This window comes from Lonchura striata, chromosome Z (assembly GCF_050655825.1).
Source record: "Lonchura striata isolate lonStrDom1 chromosome Z, ASM5065582v1, whole genome shotgun sequence".
Classification (NCBI taxonomy): Eukaryota; Metazoa; Chordata; class Aves; order Passeriformes; family Estrildidae; genus Lonchura; species Lonchura striata.
Window position 1 is genome coordinate 67103185 of NC_140740.1, and position 15060 is coordinate 67118244.

Sequence of the window (15060 nt, forward strand, 5' to 3'; positions counted from 1 at the left end):
TGTAAAATATACTGCATTTTAAGAATTAGTTGAATAAACATCCCTTGATAATATCCTCAAAGTAGATACTCTGCCTGTGGTCCTGTGGTCTGTAGTGGTTTTATAACGATTGGCTGTCATAATTCCTATAGCTATTCAAACTTCTAATTCTGATCTCCTTGTCCATGCTTGTGGTGTTACTCAAAACTGCAGAAATTGGTTGGAAGAAAAAGGAATTTTGGGACTCTCCTGTAATTCATTGCCCTTGGACTCAAAAACATATTTCCACATATATTAAAGTAGAAGAAAAAAAAAGACCTAGTTTTCTGGTTAGGAATTAAGAAAATTATTGCTACCTATACATTAAAAAATGTGCCTGACTTTAGCCAGGGGAAAGGTCAAGGTGTGACTACCCAACTAGAGAAAAGAAGAGGAAGACAGATAGGAAAACATAAAAGGAGAGCATTTGAAATGCAATAATAAAAACCGGTTCTTTTTTCTCTTCACTCATTGCTCTTGTCTCTCTGTGTTTGAGAATTCACGGGGTTCTAGAACTTCTTGTGTTCCATTGACAGGACTCAAAGAAGCTGTGTCAAGGGTGGTTTAAGTAGGGTATTAGGAAAAGGTTCTTCACCCAGAGGGTACTTGGACCCTGGAACAGCTCCCTGGGGACGTGGTCACAGCACCAGCCTGACAGAGTCCAGGAAGTGTTTGGACAGTGCTCTTAGGCACATGGTGTGACTCTTGGGCCTGTCCTATGTAAGGCCAGGAGCTGAACTTTGATGATCCTTGTGGATCCTTGTGGAACCTTCTATGGACCATCCAACTTTCAGGACCTTCTATGATTCTGTGATTCTTTCTGAATGTCAAGAACTATCTATAAATATGCTATAACAGAACAGGTCTTCCTGGTCACTAATGCCAATAATTAATTAAGTCATTGCAGAGATTGATTCCCTTATTTTATGAGGATCTTGGCAAAAGTGGGACAACTCCCTCTAGGCATAGAATATAACAATGTAGTGCATTTGTCAGCTCCAGGTTGTGACAACAGTGAAAAACAGGCCAGTCTCTGAAGAATGTAGAATAATCATAAGTTAGCCAGAGATGTTGAAGCTATCTTTCGGCTCAATATAAGCCACATTTTGCCTCAATAAAGCATCAAGATCTATGTTCCTTTATGCAAAATGGGTCAGTGAAGCATTTGAATAAGCAAGGAACTTAAAACTCACATTGCAGTATGGTGCCAAGTGTGGATTGCTTCCTTTAAGAGTATTTACCTTTCCTCTGAAATACTTCCAGCCACTTTAAAAACTGAAGGTGTGTTTAATTATTAAGGTTCACAGCTATATATTGACTTGGATGTCAGAATTTCCATTAAATGCTTCAGTGACAGATTGTCAGGGATAGGCATAGGAGTTCTTGTACCTCCTCTCTTTATCCACTGAATGCCACCTCCATCCTAACATTAGGTGATTGTGGTTAACCTGCAAGTCATACTGTAAAGAAACCAATTATATAAGAACACACACTCCTTTGGCAAATTGCAAAGGAAGGTACATAATTACAAGGTGGTAAAGAGGCACTGTTTAAATCTTGGCAGAGCACAGAATGAATTGGAAATGGTTAACCACAAAGACTTATTGCTTCAAAGTTGTTGCAGGAATAACACTTTCCCCTCCAGTGTTTATACAATGGAAATAACTATGTGATGTTAAAGTAGTACTAGTAATTAAAAAAAAAAAAACTTGGCTAGACTGCCTCATAGTATATTCAAAAAAAAAAAAAAAAAAGCTGTGCACATTCGCTATCAATTTCATCCCAGTGGCATTACTTAGCATAGTTAGTATTACGATTTGAAGCTATTTTGCATAAACAGGATGACAGCTCAACACAGTTGGGGGTGTTTTTATTGCCAATTTAAATGGTGTTAAATTGGTGAGTATTTAAGCTATACTAAAACAATTTAGGGTCCAATCCACAAAAGTCTTGGCTCCAGAATATTGTAATATGAATGAAAACCTCATTTTTAGGCTTCTGTTCAGCACATTGCTTTGCAACTGGCAATCACTTTCAGTTTATTATTGCCTTTCTTAGAACTATCCCATCTGACAAGAAATGCAGTCTTGAGAATGTGATCTTGTCAATGGGACTAGGGATGCACAGACCAATTGAAAAGCTGAAAAGCTATAAGATTATCAACAGTAACTCATAATCATAGCAATAATAATTAATGGAAATGATTCATTCAGGGCTTTCAGCACACAAAATATACCTACTGAAGTTGTCAATGCTTAGTACATGGAAATAAAAAGCTTCAACTCTAAATTGGCTTCCATCCTTAGAAAGAATTGCTGTGCACTTACCCACTAGCAAATGTATAATTTCTTTGGTTCTTTTCCCCCTACAAAAGTGAAGAATAATTTAGAAGGCCTGATTTCATATACCTATTGTGCTGTTGAGGGACAGAATGCTGTGGCACCAGGAGAGCTAGGCACTTTACTTGTAGAGCTGTGTGTTGTGCCTTCCAAGAGCTCCTGTGCTTTTGAGTTAGTTAAGCAAGTACAGGGAGTTAATGGTGCCATCAACTGTTAAGGCAGCTATTTTGCCCACCCTCTGTGCTGGAGGAAATGTGCTGCAGATTTTTTTTTCCTTTTTTATTTTTTTTTTCTTTTTTTCTTACAATAGAATGTGAGTGAGTAGGAGGAAAGGAAAGATTTGATGGATCAGAGAGAGAGATGAAATTTTTACAGTTGGCACTGCTGTTTTTTTCCCTTTTTTATTTTTTTTTCCCTATATCCTCCCCCCTCCATGTTTGAAGATACAGTGTTCACCAAATTGTTAATGGGTAATTTCATTCTGATAACATATATATTTGAAGATTTTATTGGTAGATTTTAGAAGCCATTTATTCTTCAGTTATTTCTTTATTTACGTATCTAATGGATTCATTGATGTGCAAGCATCCCCCAGGAAACAGAAACCTCATTTCTGTTTTTTCAAAATAAATGGTTTGCTAACAGACAGAAGTTTCACAAAAATACTAATTCAGATACTCATTATTGTTCTGTGTTTTTAATAAGTTCCTGTTGGCACATATACAGTACCTGTGACTGCCTACCTGTTGAAACAGAGTCTGACACCAGGCAGTTGTGAATTACAGCAGCCTCCATACAAAATACTGCAAAACACTGTGGAATGCAAGCAGTGTTTTTCACTGGCCTGGATGCTCAGAAGATGCTGGTCTTTCAGACAGCACTTTCCCAAGCATAGCAAAGCATTACTTAAGAACAGGAATTATTAAAATCCCATCTGGTATTATTTATTTAAAATGAAATTATGTAGGTACAGTGGACTAAAGTGTGACTTACTAAATTGGGGACTTCACATTGCCTGCTGCTTCATGCAGCTATCTATCTACCTCATTTTAATTTTGAGATGCATATTTCCTTCTAAAAGAGGAAGCAATAACTGGGAATAGGGAGGGTCATGCAGAGAGGAGCAGGTGCTTGCATTCAGTATCACATGGTCTTTCTTTGCTCCTGCATCCCTCTCATACTCACCATTCATAATTATTACCTCTTTTTACCTTTGTTTTTAACATTACCTTATTTCTTTTCCTGTCACCTTCTGGTGGATCATAATATATTTCAAAGCAGAAAGGTTTTGAAATATAGTCACCTGTATGTGACTGTACATGAGTAAATAATGAAGGTGAAGATTCAGCTGCCTCCATATCTTCTTTTCCAGGTAGTCTGTTCCAGCTGGTTACACACCTCTGGAGATTTGCTTCTGAAAACAGGAAGAACTAAAGCCAAATAAAGGGTTGTAGTGGGAAATCATAGCAAATCAGCTCGAGCATGGGGCTTGGATCAGAATCTTTTGCTTTCCCTTAGAGAAGCCTAGGACTGTTTTGCTGTTATTGCTGGGGTCTGATCTTCTAAGTGTTTTACAAATGTAAATAAGCAAGTTTCACAATCCACTGCAAAACAGGTCATTTTATAGAAGGGATATAATTGGGAAATTAAGTTACAGCAACAGAAAAGAATAACATGAGACAAGGAAGAGATCCTAGATCTCTATCAAGAATGTTTGACTATGATTCCCTTGATCTGACATAATGGAGGAACAAATAGCAGCACAGCTGATGGTGTGCACCAAAGTGCACATTATTTGGTTCAGTACAGATTCCAAACAGCTGGTCTCCTGAAAATCAGAGAGAGCATTTCAGTGCTCACAAATCAACAACTGCTGCTTCTCAACAAACTGTTTCTGTAGTTGGTTTGGCACCTTGCTGTACAGACAGGTATCATATTGTTAGTATGGGACGGAATATACTAATGATGAGGTAATGGTCCTGTGGAAGTATCTATGCTAACAGATGAGCTCATACAAAGACCCATAATATCATTACGCAGTTGCTCAAATGGATGCTTTCTTTATTTTAACTTTTGGAATAATTGTACTTGAGATTCTCAGTTTTCATCAGAAATATTAAATTGGCTTATGGCTGAAAGGATAATAATTGAAATGTGAGAGAGCGGGGGCCTGAGTCTGCAGTCAGCCTGACACATAGATCTAAGACTGAACTGCTTTTGTTGCTGTCACTATTATTTTATTTCTGGTGGCTCTTTGTTGATATTATTCAGAGACTTACCGATAGCTTAATAGAACCACAAAGTATATAGTCAACTGTGCTACTAGTATTGAGAAGGGAATGCTTGCTAGCTGATGCCGATTTCAACATTTTTCCTCTGACATAAAAAATCACACAAAAAAGATTATCAACACCTTAAACTGAATCACTGATAATTAATTCCTTTCTTGATGACTAGAAATTGAACATAGCTCCAAAACCTTCCTGAAGACAAGGAGCCCTGAAGTTGCCCTGTGGCTTTTTCTACCACACCAGCACAGGGCACATTTAAAACCAACTGTACTGAAACTCACTAACAAATAGAAATACATTAATAGAAATGAGCATTAAAAGTAATAATGTGATACAACAGCTATTCCAGTGATAGTACAACACCTACAAGAAGAGCTCTGATGATGAAATAGCAAGAAAAGGGATGTTCTCATGGTATTACAGGATTCTTTCCAAATAATTCACATTAGTATACAAATGACAAAAAACCTCTGATCATGCCTGTATTCATACAGAAGTGTTTTGGAGCCTTAACAATGCACAGCCAAAGAGTGATAGGTAGTTACTAGAGAGTTTTCCCTCCAAACTGCCTGCCTCACCAGAATTTAGCAAGTATGGTACCTTCTCAGAAATGGTATCAAAACAAAGATCTAAGCATTATTCAATGAAAAACTCAGGAGGAAAAAAATTGTATATCACAAAGAACTATATTTGAAATTTGGATGTAAGGATTGCCTTTTGGCAGGTTAAATAAAAAAAGGTAGAAGACTTCCAGTATAGAATTTGAATTTGGAGACTCATAAATTGCAACTTGATATTAGTTTTGTACCTGTGGTATTTAATAGAGTAATTTAATGGATTTTTGGAGGATTACATGGTACTTATATTGCAATGAATGGTAACAGTCTGGATTGTGAATGACACAGAACAAGAAAATTTACTTCCCTATAAAGATAATAAAAATTTCTGAATTTAAAAAGTCTAGAAATTGTTTTAGCAGCCATTACAACTATTAAGCAAACACTAAATAGACAACATAATTGCTAATTCAAATTAAATGAAGACTACATTCACAGTACAGTGTGCATCTATACAACTTTTGAGTTCAGATTAAATTCTTTTCATACACATTGAAAGTCAACAGACCCTCGTGGGACCTGCTGGGAAACTACTTCACCTGGAGTTCAACAGACATTTACAATAGTCATTTTAAAATCATTAGGACTTAAATAATTAGTTTCCTGGTCAATATGTAATCAGTAAAAAAAGCCAAAGTATACAGGACAACTTTGGTTACCATAAATGAATTCTGCTGCTTATAGATCCACTGCAAGAGACCCTGAAGTCATCCACCTTGCTGTACTGCCTGCTGCACCATCCCTCACTCACCTGCTCTGTCCCAGGCCATCAGCCATATCAAGGGCTTCTTTTTCAGGAATTTCCCAAGGTGCTTACACCTTTATTCTTGAGTGTTTATGATAGCTGTGTGAGGCAGGACACAATTAGGCCCCAGAAGAGCTTTTCCTGTAGCAGAAACAGCTGTATTTGCGTGTGGATCAGCAAACACAGCAATAAAATCTGTGCTCAGACTGAAAGAAGGAAAAAAATAAGACAGCCTACTTGTAACTTCATCAGCTTTTCTATAAATACAATAGCATTACAAGCAAGTAATGTAATTATATAAACTAAAGTTAATTCAAAAACTTAACTCCCCCACAAAACCATATAAAAATATATCCATGAAAATATATTAATGTACACATTTTGCTGAAACTATAGAAATGTGCGGCTGAACTTGCAGATATAGTTTCAGAAAGAACACCTTTTAAATTCCTTCTTGACAAACAGCATACATGTGGTGGGACTCAAAATATTTGGGAATCCAGACCTGTTTCCAGTGTCCTGAAAGACTCGTTTCAGAGGAAGCATGACTTCAGCATCACCACTGCCACAGAGCCCCGCTAGTGTCAGCTGAATTTTACAATTTGCATGAGTTGAGTCATGTCAGTCCTGTGTCATGACAGCCAGCTACATACAGCAAGGACAGGCTGCAGAAGCATAGACTAACCAGCACTGTATTAGATGCTACACTCACCTGTCATGCCCTGTTTCAAATATTAATATTGTCAGAGATTAATTTAAGTAACAGAAAGACACTGTTTGTGTGTCAAACGATGGTTGGAATATCTGAATATCTGGCATAGGAATATTTCCACTGCTTTGGATGGGAAGCAAGGCCATGAATTGGCCAGTGGAGCCTCTAAATACATCCATGTGGTGGTTTCAGTTTGAAACCTGGCTTTGTATCACTTCCCTGTATGTCTCTCATACAAAACTATGACAATCCAGTATTTCCAGAAGCTAGAACAGACTCAAGTGTGCTAATTATGCACGCCATTAATAAGAGGTGCTTCTTTTTTCAAACCACTTGAGTACATATAAAACATTGCAATCACTGCTAAACCTGTTTATGGGTAATAGTTTTATCAAAGTTATGAAATTGTTAGCAAAAAGATTCAGGAGTAGAAAAAGGACATTGTGGTGAATGACAAGTAGAGACTGTTCCAGTAGCTTTAAATTTGGCAAAGCAGTAGTCAGTCCTTCTCTCTTGAAGGTCAATTAAAAATTCTAGCTGTACTGTAAACATAATTTTCCATATAACAGTGCAACACAAAGTCCAAAGCAGTCCCTTAATATAAAATATAAATTTGATTTTTCTCAGGAGATTAGCTCTTCCTTTGCAATGCAAATATTTTCAAGTGTACTAAACACATTCTAGCACCTCAGTATAGGGACTGAACTATTTGCATGCAAAATTACCCGAAGTAGGCAGACTGGCACAAGCTTATGCTTCTGCCATATGTGCTGAAAAATTTGAGCCAGGAAACTAGTAGGATCTGGATGCTATTTACAATTTAAATTTGACTTTATATTATTATTCAAAAGAGAAAAAAAAAAGCTAACATTGAAATTAATGCTATATGTAAAGCTAGGTTTACCCCAATGTCTTCTGATTACAATTTTCTGCTTAAAAACTCAATCAAAGAAATGCAGAGAATTTTCTCATTATAACTCTGTCTTTTTTTTCTCTCAGGGCTTTTACATTTTAGATATTTTTAAAAAAAGATTTCAGGCTGTATCCCTCACATTAGATGTTAGTTTATGTGTCACTTCACATTTTCTCCCACATCCTTGTGTGTAGCAGGCTGCCACTGAACTTTGTAGTATGGCAGAGTAGAAATCAAATTTTTTTGCCTGGTAGACATTCAGGGCCTACCATAGCATTTACTTGCATCACAATCAATTTTGGAGAATCTCTGTGGATTTTGAATGAGCTGCTGTGGTTTTGAATTGACAAAATGGAAAAAAAAAAATAAATCAGGTGTAATTATCAGTGAAATACCATATTGCAGGAAAAGTATAGCTCTGGTACTAAAAGTTCATGCAAACACCATTTTCCAGAAACAACTATTAGCACGACATGGTACAGGGGATGGAGGGAGGGGATTTTGCCTGCCGTCTCAGCTATGGTTATACTTTTGCTAGGTCTTTGCTGCAGCACCCACTGACACTCTGACTGGTAGCAGCAGCTGCCCTGCATGGGTGAGTATCCTCTGCAGGGGGAGCCTGGGCTGTGACTGCTCTACACTGCCTGTCCCGCCCAGCTGAAGTGGCAGGCACAGTTTGAATGGAGCCAGCTTTGTGCTTCCATGTAGGTGCCTAAATACTAAGTCTTGGTTATAATGTATTTGGCTTGAAGTACCACTTCTCCAAGGAGCTGGGTGTTCAATAACCTTTTTCTTTCTTTTACACTTAAAGGGAATTCAAGAAGCTAAAACTGATCAGTAAACTCAACCCAAAAAATAAGGAATGTGCCTTCAAAATCAGTTTCAACTATACAAGCAAAACAATTTCCAGACAAAAATGTCAAATTTCTTTCTTCCTAGTTTTTGTCCATGTTTTATAGTAATTGAGTTGAACAGCATGGTAAGCAAACCCGCAGAGTGGCTGGGAAAGCAGTGCTATCAACACAGGGCATTTCTCCTTTTTGGGAGCAGCAGAGAAGCACCTCACCCTTCACACCCTTACCTTCACTGTCAACTCAGTGGAGCACTCCCTGCTGGAAACTGTCTTCAGCCAAAACAGAATCAGCTCTGTATTTCTCCTTCTACCTGGTTTCTGAAAACAAATCTAACTTCCACTTGATTCTTGGAAGAAGTACAAGAGTTAATGCTTGCTCTAGTTCCAACATCCCAAGTTAGCAGATAATCTTCCCAAACAGAAAAATAAGTGAGCATACTAGTGTGTTTTTTTTTCTCTCCAAATGAAATCTAGACACAAAGAGAAAATTCTTGTCTGGTTCAAATTTGACATACCTTCTGTGGCCCTTTGGCTATGTTGAACTGAATAAAGATTACAATTTATTTTTCTTATTATTGCTGCTTTCCAAGATAAAACTCATCAAGTTTTATCTCACCACAACCATGGCATCAAAATACACCCATATATTTATCCACTTGTTTATCCACAAGCATTTATATTGCTCGGAAATGCTTATCGCCATGCCTCTTTTCCTTTAAAATGGTTACAGTGGGTCACATATCCAAACAAACAAATGCTCATTTTAAGTTTGATTCTGTCTTCCTACAAATTATCATATTTGATTTGCTTTCAGTCTCAGAAAAGCTGAACAAATGCTTCAGTGAATTCTTTCCTGAGAATATTTTGCTGTAAGAGTATCTCTGTTTTACTGATTACCCAAAAACATCCCATAAAAGTACTCAAAAATTGTGGTTGCATAGCAAGTTTAGTGGAAATTCTCCACATTGCATGTAAGCGCAGTTTAAACGCTGGTTTGATTTCAAACACTGAATTAATGAAGTGCAAACCCCAGCCGAGACGAGCCTCCGCTGAAAGGCATGCCGACGTCTCCCTCTGCTGCCGGCACGGCGGCGCAGCGCCTGGGCCATCCTGGAGGGATAATTTGGGAGCTCGTCCCGGCGTCCCCTGAGCGCAGCCGGCACTTTCTGTGCGCTCCCTGGTAGGAGCAAACCCATTAAAGGAAGCTAAACAGCTTCCCTTTGGCATCTTTCGTATCAGCCTTTTTGCTAGAACTGCGCGTTGCTGAACGCGCCGCACACGTGGTAATGAGTTCTTTGAAGGTTTTTCCCTCTTCTAGAAAAAAATCAGCTTGCAGGCATTTCCTTACACAGTGCAGATCTGTAAGGTGTCTTGTACCAGATTTCCTCTCAGTTGCACAGAAAATCAAATCTCCATTGAAAAGCCTCTGAGAAACATGTAGAAGACTACTTGACCACTATAAAATCAAAATGTAGGATTATGAAGTCATTTTCTCAGGAAAAGTATTCTTGAAAATTAGGAGCAGGGTCCAATTTGTGGCTGGCTTTTGAAAAAATGAGCAAGCAAGATGTGCAAAATATCATTAGGAAAATCTGTGACAGCACTTAATGCGCTGGGGAAGGGGTGGCTATGGGGTCGCAGTTCTCCCTTCCAGCCAAAGAGAATGACCTGCAGAGCAACTGATGCCAGCTTTCTCCTACAAAGAGTTCAGGCACCTCCAGAAGGACCCTCAGCTCTGACATTTCAACTCTTTTGAGTATGGGATGAGACTCAATTTAGTTTTCAAAGGATATGACTCTTCTATTGGAAACACTGCTTTTTGTTTCTGTCTCTGCAATTAAGTTTCCCTTCTTTATCTAAATCCATGCAAACCTGTCAACCCCATCACCCATCTCTGCATAGAATTGCTATCCTTTGAGCACCTGAAATAACATACGACAGACCTATCCAGCCTCACTCATTTGAAGTGAGCTGTCTCCTTTTGCTTTTGGCTTCATTTTCATGCAGCCGTAAAGATTCACGGCATATATCAATGGAAAATGTAATATAACACTCAGAAGTTTTCAAATCTCACTCATTCAAATGAGTGTGACTTGACAAGTCTGATGTGATAAAATAAGGCAAAGGGGTTTAAAGATTTCACTTAAATGCACAATAAAATGAAACCTTTTTTCTTTCTTTTTTCCCCCTGCTTTTTAAAACTTTAGAAATGAATTCTAAAAGCCTGCATCAAGCTGATAGAAAAGAGGAAGACTCTTAATGTAAAGTCTGTCATTTTTCACCTGCAAACAAGAGTGTTTTGCAGTCACCCTCACTTACACTGGCAAAGATTTACAAGAGGAGATGGAGAATGGGATTGATGTAGGCAATTGCAGATATGAAAAACTAAGGAATTGTTACAATGGAGTAGTGTATTTACCAGAATAGATTTGCAAAGAAAGAACTATAAATTAACTAAGAATTTTGCTGTACCTCACCTTAGCTTCCATACTGTAAACAGAGGGAAGATGTAGAGAGACAACAAAACCAGAATAAAAGCTGGTAAAAACCAGATCATCCATCTACATCTGGATGAATGCTCCAGTTGGTATTCAATAGGTGGCTGATTAGATGTTAGGGTAGGAAAAAGGAAAAATATCTACACATATTAAAAAGAGAATGGGTTTACAGGTACTGGTGAGTACAAATCATCACAGGTATTGAAGACATGAAAAATAATATCAAATTTGGGTGGCTGAGTATAGGTCTCCCTATTTCTTTTTAATATATTAATAGTTGTAGATGAGTCTTTAGAAGAGCTGGAAACACACACATTCTGCTGAGGCTGGCAGGATCAGAAAGCTCACATCTTATTTGAAAGTTTTCTTATTTCTTTAGACATGGGAATCCAGCTTCTTAATTTTATGAACACTGTTCTAAAGACCAGCATGAAATGTCCTACATGTAGTGAGATCTAATGAAGGGCACTGCACTCATGACCTATAACTTCATGGTGAAGTGAGACTTGATTGGAAAAATATTTATGTACACATTCTGTTTACTTTATTGGGAGCTCCACATACAGATGGAAAAAAAATCTTTCCTTGGTTACCCTTTTCTCAGTTCCCCCTAAAGCATATATTACTTCCTGCTCTCAAAAGGAAGAAATTAGTTTAAACAGGCTACTGTTTTAATCCATCATGTGTCAATTCTTGTCTTCCTACAATTCTTCTCAGTCCTAGAACTGAAGTGCTTGTCTTATTGCTGAACTACTTGTGCATCCAGAACATTAAATTCATGCTCATTTAAAGCCATTTGACGTCTCTCAGTGTCAAAAATCATGCAGGTCATTGCACTGTGAATATTGAGCTGCTCAAATTCATGTACTTGCTACTTCAGATCTATGAAACATAACTGATGTGGGCTGCTTGAAACATATTTCATATCTATGAAACATAACTGGAGAGATCCAATACCTTGGATCTCCTTTATACTGAAAAAACATAAGGAGAAGATGGAAGAAAGACCTACAAAGTGATGACAGATGAAGCAAGGGAGGCACAGACAAGAATTGTGAGACTGCTGGACACAGGACCATCCAGTTGCACAGATAGTGAAACACTATGTCAAGCTTTTTACTGAAGTCCAGGTAGACGACATCTACAGCACTTCTCTCATCTAACAAGTGAATCACTCTGTCGTAGAAGATCGCCTGGCTCTGCAAGCAGGGCCTGCTTTCCACAGAGTCATGGGGGATTGCCTGCTTGTTCTACATCTATCACTTGATGACAGTCCAGATCATCAGTTCCATGACCTTCTGCAGCACCCAGGACAGGTCTGCAGCTTCCTGGATCCTCTTTGTAGTCTTTCTCATAGATGGACATCACATTGGCTAATCTCCATTAAACTGGGGTCTTCCCTGTTAGAGAAATGACTGAAAGTGGCTCAGCAAGCATTTCTGTCAGCAATCTCAGTACTCTTGGGTGTATCCCATCCAGCTCCATAGACCTGTGTGTGTAACAGGTCACTGATCATTTCTCCTTGGGTTATGGGGTTTCATTCTGCTCCCCACCTCTGTCTTCCAGCTCTGTGAACTGGAGAGAACAGTTGCTCATATCAATAAAAGACTGAGGAAAAGAAAGTGTTCAGTACCTCAGCTTTTTCCTAATCCCTCATCACTGTTTCCCAACACCACCAAATAAGGGATGGAGATTCTCCTTGACTTTCCTTCTACGGTGAATTTATGTAAAGATATAGTTTTTATTATCTTTTACCACAATAGCCAAACTAAGTCCAGCATTGATGTTTATCCACTGCTGGTTGCAGATGTCTTCCTGGTGGCTCTGTCAGGGTAGACAAGGGATGTTTCCATGAAGGCCAAGAAAATGAATACAGAATATCCAGCCTTTGATATGTCCCCTGTCACTAATTCCAGCACTTCATTTTGCTTCATGACTGTTTTTTATTCTTTATATTCACTTGTGCAAATTGATGTTTTTCTTCTTGCCTTTGGTATCCTTTGGCAATTTCAGTCTTAGCGGAACTTAGCTTTTACTACAATATTCTGCATGTCTAGGAAAGGTTTCCATGGTCCTGTCTTACTGCTTGTCTTTATTTCCACCCACCGTGGGCAAAGAGCACTTGCACTGGGGCTCAGCCATGTGTTCCCATTTTTTCAAGGTGGTCCTGTGATAGTTTAACTATCTTCCCAAACATCTGGATGACTCAGAGTTTAGAGAAGATTGTCTCTACAGACTTTCCAGCTTTCTTTATTTCAGTTGCAGTGGTTCCCCAATGGTTTCATCATTCTGACAAAGTCTTGCCTTGAATCAGTGGCAGTTGTCATAATCATCCGGCATTTGACTTTTCTTCACATAGTGCTATGTTATTTATTGCTGCACAACAAATGCATAATACTTGCAATATTAAAAATATATTAGACTTTAATTTCTGTGTGACTAGCCCTTGAGTTGCTTTTCTTTCTTTACAAGTCCTTTAAGATTTGGTTGGGAGTTGCTCTGACATTGCTCTAGGGGTCTGGGCTATGTTCCAGTTTTAAAGCTGTGCTCCTCAAGGGAGATCCCTTAGCAGTGGTATTTCTCCCTCAGTAATGGTGTATTTCTAGTAGACATAAAACATAGCTACGTTTCTTCAATCTGTTGTATACAGGAATAACTTTTAACATGGAAGACTTATCTGAAAGGAGCTCTTGAAGACTCACGAATGGGAACTTGTCACAGTTGCAATGGATAAGAGGAGGAGGACGTTCACCTGTGTGATAATCATAAACACTGAAGGGAGAATAAAACATCCGACAAACTAGCTCCAAGCCCATCAGAGCACACTTGTGTGAGTAAAAGTAAAGAAAGAGGAGGAGAGGAGGTAATACAGCCCCATATGAGTAATTTATAAAGTGTTGTACCTTTTAGTCGTTGGAAAATACTAAAACACAGCCTCAAGTTTCACAGAAAATGGAATTGTTAATCTAATTCTGAACCAATCTCCATGTGAAGAATAACCAACACACCAGCTATCACACTTGATCAGCAACCTGTACTGGAACACCCCAGGAGACATCCACACAGTTTGAAGACTGAGTTGATATACTCAATGAAGGATGATTTTTCATATGTGTGTGTATATTTATAGATGTGTTTCGAGGAATTTGTATTCATAAGCTACTTTTTTGCAATATTAGGTTTCATTCTTTAGGACTTTTATTTTACTTTAATTTAAACTAAAAATTGCAGAGAACAGGTAAAATTTGGCTTGTTTTGTTCCAGTCCTGCAGTTTGTACAAGTGCCACACTTTCATTTTTGGATATGTCTTCTGAAGTTGTTTGTGAATTGAAAGAGGACACACTCTTATGACTGTTAGATAGTTTTCTTGTTTAGTGTTACATATCCTTTCATGGCATATGCTCTTGATTTCCTTTTTTCCTTTAGTACCATTAACTGACAATTTTTACCATGAGGAATAAACTGCCTTACAGCTCCTGTTCCTCACCTATCTACATCAAGTGAATTTTTATTGCTCCTTGGTATTGACTACACTACTGCTAATTTCCATTAAGCTGAAATTTTGCCATATTTCTACAAGTTCTTTTCTTTAGGTTACTGCTACAAAATCTCTAATTCCTCCCAGCTCTCCTTTTTCTAGACTCTTTTCTGAAGATCTATAAGCAGGTCATAAGAACAAGTACAGGGTACTTTTAATATGAAAACTAATTCCTCTCACATACTCCAAACACTACACATACACATACTACATGCATATACTACAAATTAATCTTTTCGGACTTCTTTCCCAGAATCTTTATTGCTCCTGAGTGTGGTAGTCTCTTATTTTACAGTTCTTCTGTAGTAGGTTTTAAATATCCCTTGTTATAAGCTTGTAATGGTTCATTCCATGTGCACCATTTGGCTTCCCTAATGGCTCAGTCCTGAATTGTTTACTCCAAGATTTTCCTACCAGGTGTGTCAATCCACCTGTCAGTCTCCTTGTACCTTTTTTGTTTCCTAGAATGTTCCCTGGCCTTCATCCCTTCCTCGAAGCAAGACTGGGGTACAAGATATGCTCTTTCCCCTTGTTG